The sequence below is a fragment of the Tupaia chinensis genome, unplaced genomic scaffold (genome assembly GCF_000334495.1).
Source record: "Tupaia chinensis unplaced genomic scaffold, TupChi_1.0 Scaffold000704_1, whole genome shotgun sequence".
Taxonomy (NCBI): Eukaryota; Metazoa; Chordata; class Mammalia; order Scandentia; family Tupaiidae; genus Tupaia; species Tupaia belangeri.
In genome coordinates, this window is record NW_006160227.1 from 226,218 (window position 1) to 232,220 (window position 6,003).

Consider the following 6,003-nt stretch of genomic DNA (forward strand, 5'->3'; position numbering starts at 1 on the left):
GATGGAGAACTGTACAATGTGACGACACCCCACTTGGAGGTCCTTTCTTCCTCTCCTTCTCCCTTTGGTGAGCGCATGTGCCTTCTGACAAAATAAGAAAACCAATGTTGATTTTAAGAAACATACCTGCTTTGGGAGCCAGCAGTTAGCGTAATGGCTATGTCGCTGGACTCCCACGTAGTCGACCGTGGTTTGTGTCCCGGACCCGGTGGCTTAAAACTCACGCCGGGCACATGTGCGTGCGTGCCCAAGATCCCGAGAGGAGAATGGAGGAGAAGGGATTGCGGCGTGACCATCCCCCCTGGGGGGTGATTTCTCGCTTTCTGTCTCTATGTCTCTCTCTGTCTGTCTGGCGAGCGCACGTGCCCTACAGTGAAAATCTCTCAAAAAAAAAAAAAAAGAAACATACCTGCTTTGAAATGAACCCCTCAGAAGGACAGCAAAATATGGCTTTTCCTCAAGTGTATCCCCAAATGCTCCTTTTCATTCTGCTATTTGGCAATCCCTCATTAGCCAACATTGTGCTTCCCACAGCTTCAGTTATCCATGGTCAACTGAACTCCAAAGGTATTCGTGGAAAATTCCAGAAACAAACAGCTGATAAGTTTTAAATCATGTGCCGTTCTGAATATGTGACAAAATCTCATGCCACTCTCTGTGTCCTGCTGGGTGGTGAATCATCCCTCTGTCCAGCACAGCCACACTGCGTACCCCACCCACCCGTTAGTCATTTGGCAGCCAGCACTTGCGTTCAAAAAGCCCTTTATTTTGCTCAAAAATGCCCCCGAAGTGCATGATGCTGGCATTTCAGAGATGCCAGAGAACAGCTATGAAGTGCTTCCTTTGAGGGAAAAGGTGAGCGTTTTCGACTTCCTAAGGAACGAGAGAAATGGTCCGCTAAGGTTGCTTCGATAAACCCACACTAAGAAGGGACCTTCTGTCTGTGAAACCGTGAAGGTGGGAAAAGAAATCGGTGCTAGTTTGACCGTCTCCCCTCAAACTGCAGAAGTGACATGAGGGGACTTCAAAATGTGTGTGAGAAATGGAATTCAATACAAGTTCTTGTGGTTCGTGATTTTGTTTTCATTGTTTTCCTGTATTCATGATGGAGCACCTACACGGGTAAGGTATATATTGAGAGAGAGAGGAGCACCCTCCAGTCGGGGAACACCGCGATCCCCCTGCCTCCAGTCCTCAGCACCTTGGATCTTAGGCACATGTGTATGCACCTGGTGTGCTTCAGGCCAGCCGGGCTGGAGATTCAAACCATAACCTCCTGTGGGATCCAGCTTCTCTAGAGCAACGCATTAGTGCTGAGCCACAGAGCCGGCCCACAGTATGCGTTTATTTGGGTGCAAGATACATTTTAAGATCCATGCATATTTTTTTGTTTGTTTTTTAAAAATTATTTCTTTAATTTTATTCATTTTTTCATTTATTTTTGTTTGACCAGAAAAAGACAGACACACACACAGAAGGAAAGTGAAGAAGCAAGCCATTAGGTCTGGGACTTGAACCGTGGTCGGCCATGTGGGAGTGTCAAGTGCCTTAACCACCATCTCCCCTTCTGGCTTCCTTGCATAGTTTTTTTTTTCTTTTTTTTTTTTTTTTTTTAATATAGTACTAATTTTCCATGAACCTTTTGAAGACCCCTCCTATTGCATACCTAGGGCTCCATACTGTCCCTGATTTGGGGACACTGTTGGGGGTTTGGAATGTAACCCTGTGAATAAGGGGAATGACTGTGAGTCCTCCCATCTCAAAGCAAACGCTGGAGGAGAGGTGTGATTATCTTAAATGAGGTGGTTGTGAAAATTGACATTGGGATGAAGACCCGAAGGAGGTGAAGGATGAGCCGTGTGGACATTGGGGAGAAAAGTGTTCTCAGGCAAAGGAAGGTCGGTGGAAAGGCACAAAGGTAGCAGTCCAGTGTGTAATCTGACAGCTGCGACAAACTCCACAATCCCCAAATGCAGCTTCCCTGAGATGGCCCAGCACTGGCAAAATCTTGGGCCGGGGCTGAGCAGCAGTGGCTTACTGCCCCTATAATTTCATCCCGTGGACTTGGCATTGTGACATCTTGATCACCAACAGTCCAGAACCTCTTTGGGGAAAAGCAGGGCCCCTGTGTCGTATGTTCCAGGTAACAGCTGCATTGCTACTAAGAAGCCTGGGATGCAGGCTTTTTCCTCAATTTGATGTCTGTCCTTCCTGATGTTCATTAATTCACTCATGCCTCATTCATTCAAATAGTTCAAGTGCTCATACAAACACACCCATTCCAAAGACTATTTGAAAGACGGTCTGGGATACTTTCCAATCAGTTGTTCCTCTGGTTCTGAAGCGCATTTCGATTTGTACCTCTCTGTAATAATCAGTACCAATTTTTAAATCTCTGTCTTCTGTATATACGAGCCATTCGTAACCTCATCGCTGGTGCAGAGTATGTCATGTTCGATGCGAAGGTCAGCCATTCGTTGGGAGTTCTCTTGGTCTACACCTTGCCCATGGGGTTTTTGTGGCATATTTAGTATAATAGCTTTGGTTTGGGAAGTAAATTTACTAGCCAGTTCTTGAGCATATAATGTCCAGTCAGAACTAGACCATTTTTCCCCATCAACAGGTTTAGATCTTAGGGGAATAAACACAGGGGTTGCTCCAGCCGGTCTCACCATGGGCTCATAGCAGTCATAAAAAGGCACCATGATTATGACTTCATCTCCCTCATCAATTGATCCTTGAAAGGCATCAGAAAGAGATCCACATGCTCCTCCTGTCACAGGGATTTCTTTATCCGGATTGATTTGATGTTGCTACAGCTTTTCATACAGGCAGGACAGAGCTTTCACCAGTGATGGACGACCGAAGCCCCGTGGGTGCTGGTTCAGCCCATCAATTGCAGCAACCTTTGATAATTCTTCCTTTACATATGTGGGAGGGGATCTCTCTGGAAAGCCTTGGCCAACGTTCACAACCGAGGGGTCTGCAGCCAACTTGGAAAATTCAATCCACGCATTACTAGGAAGTCCTTCAATTCCTTTTGCATTTTTGAATTATAAAGACATTTTCTCTCTTACATGACAACCTCGCTTCCTGTTACCAGAATTCAGCCTGGCCTGGGAAGCCTGATTGGGCAGGACTCGGACGTGGGGGCGGAGCCTCCATTGGAGCATTCTTTATCTCGCACGTTGTACTTGGGCCACAGTTCTCTGGGTCATGGTTTTTCAACCTTTTTTAAAAACATAATCACCTCTCCTAGGGAGAACATTTAACGCAAACATTTTAGAATTCGGCCTGCTCCTTAGCTCAGTGGTTAAGGGAACTGGATCCCACATGATCAACTGTGGTTTGAGTCCCAGCCCTGCAGCCTGAAAAACCCACTGGATATTGTATGTGTGTGCCCCAAATCCGGACAGGATGGACACATGGAGGAGAGAGGATTGTGAGGTGACTGTGCCCCGAGGCCGAAGGGAGGGACGTTCTTTCTCTCTCTCTCTCCCATGAGCGTATGTGTCCTCTGGCAATAATTTTTTTTTTAATTTAGAATTTAAGCTAAACTAATGTAAAATAGTATCTTATCAGGTAGAATTGAGCTTTGGAGGGCAACCAACCATTGTAATAGCTAAGATTTTTTTTCTCACCTGCCCCCCCACACACAAAAAAATTATTTTTGCCCCTTTTGGGGTTTGCTGTAAGCATACTCCAGGTCATTGCGTCGGAGAAAATGCACATTTTCAAATGTTATTAGATCAGGACAAATTAGTTTTCAAAGCATACCAGTTCACGTGGTTACCAGCAGCGCATGGGAGCTTCTGTGGGTCCAATCTGTTAAGGCTCTAACGGTGCCTCATTAGGTTTTTAATTTGTTTTTCCCAGATGACCAGTAAGGATAAACATCTTATGTTTATTACTCATTTGGATTCCTGTTCCCTGGCTGTTTATTTCTCTACTTCAACTCAAAATCCCTGTGTGTCCCACTTCCATAGCCCCTGTTAAAAGACAGCACAATAGATGACCCAGTTATTCACTTGAAAACATAACAGAGCTCGGCAACCTGTCTTCGAATCCCAGATGACCTATTTGACTTGGTCAGAGTCCCATACCTCTGGGCCTCAGCATCCTCAGCCGCCAAATAAAAGTACTGGCCGGGTCAGAGCAGCGGTTCTCGATCCTGGCTGCGCATCAGAACGACCTGAGATGCCTTTTAAAAATGACTGGTGTTCGGACCACACCTTGACCAGGAAACCTGGTCCAGTTGGAATAGGGATTTCTGCAGATGTTCCACAGTTTAGCACTGGGTTATGTCCTGGCAAGCCCATCATAAGTCAGAAACACATCCCAAGTAGAAACCATCATAAGTCGTGAGTCCTTCAATTTACGATGGGGTTACTGTTTCTACTGAACGTTTATCACTAGCCCAGCATCGTAAAGTGGAGTGGTGACTTCAGCCATTGTCAGTTGGGGAACGCCTGAATATCTCTTCCAACCTAATGTTCTTTGATAATGAGAGTAACTCTTTACCACCTAGATTTCCCGGTTTTTACCCTCCTCAGTGAAGGTCTGCACCCTGAATTAAGTATGCCAGAGGACTGTATCCCTGTAGGACTGTACTCTGTTTTCATGAAGGAGTTATGGCAAGGAGGACGCCCCCTATTTTAGTCAATACAGGGAACGTAGTGTCAATATTCAAAATGCTTTTTTTTATAACTGGTATACTTTCAGCACTCTGGGTTTTCTTAGGTTGATACCTACCATGACAAAATACGCATCCAAGGACAAGGTTATGAAATCATAAATGGGGGGACCAGCAGTTAGCATAATGGCTATGTCACTGGACTCCCACGTAGTCGACCACGATTCGCGTCCCGGACCCGGTGGCTTAAAACTCACACCGGGCGCGTGTGCGTGCGTGCCCAAGATCCCGAGAGGAGAATGGAGGAGAAGGGATTGCGGCGTGACCTTCCCCCCTGGGGGTGATTCCTAGCTTTCTGTCTCTATGTCTCTCTCTGTCTGTCTGGCGAGCGCACGCGCCCTACAGTGAAAATCTCTCCAAAAAAAAAAAGAAATCATAAATGGGGGCCAGCAAGTGGCGAGGTGGTTAAGGGCACTGGACTCCCATGTGGCCAACTGTGGTTTGAGTCCCAGACCTGGAGGCCTGCTTTCTCACTTTACCTCTCTCTATCTCTCTCCATCTCTCTGTCTCTGTAAATATTAAAATAATAATATTAAACAGAGTTAAATAAAATAATTATTTAAAAAAGTAAATCATAAATGAGCCTTAAAAAGGATGAAGTGCCCTCCGGTCATGGCGTCTGGGCAGAGCTGATTTCATGAATTCCTGACTTTTGACACTCTCCAGTAAGACTCTATCCATTGCTGGTGTTCTATCTCTAAATCTCGATAGTCGAGGGACTGGGGACTGGACCATGGGTCAGTGGTTATCTGGGCCGAGGAGGGAGACTAAGGAGCAGAGTCATACCGTTCCATCTACCTCTGTGTGTCTTTAAAGGTTTAATGGTAGAGCGTTTTCCGGCCAGCCCCGTGGCCTAGTGGTGAAGGAAGCCAGGTCCCACATAGTCAACCGCGCATTCAACTCTCTGCCCCAGCAGCTTGAAAAACCAGGCTGGGTGCATTGTGCATGTGGGCCCAAAATTTCAGAAGAATGGAGAATTGGAGGAAAAGGGATGATGACTTGACCACACCCTACTGGGAGGTGCTTGCTTTCGCTCTCTCCGTCTCTCTCTGGTGAGCACATGCAGCCTCTGGCCCCAAATACTACCACCAGGTGTTTCAAGATCACTGTGTGACGTCAGGTCAACGCTGACTCCCAGTGTCCTGTGCCGGTCATAACTGTATCCTAGGAGCTCAGTATCTGCCTCTTGGCCGGCACCGTGGAATTTTCAGAGTGTGTTTCCTTGTGTTGACTCAGTCGATCGTCACAGAAGCCATGTTCAATGATAAACATTTTTCGTAGCCATTTAGACATTGGTTTTGAATGACGGA

At 46.3% G+C, this 6,003-nt stretch overlaps 1 pseudogene; it reads right to left on the bottom strand.

Annotated features, from left to right (window-relative positions):
* Positions 1 to 2,262: 2,262 nt before the first annotated feature.
* LOC102475457 (kynurenine--oxoglutarate transaminase 3 pseudogene) lies at positions 2,263 to 3,289 on the bottom strand (annotated as a pseudogene).
* Positions 3,290 to 6,003: the final 2,714 nt, after the last annotated feature.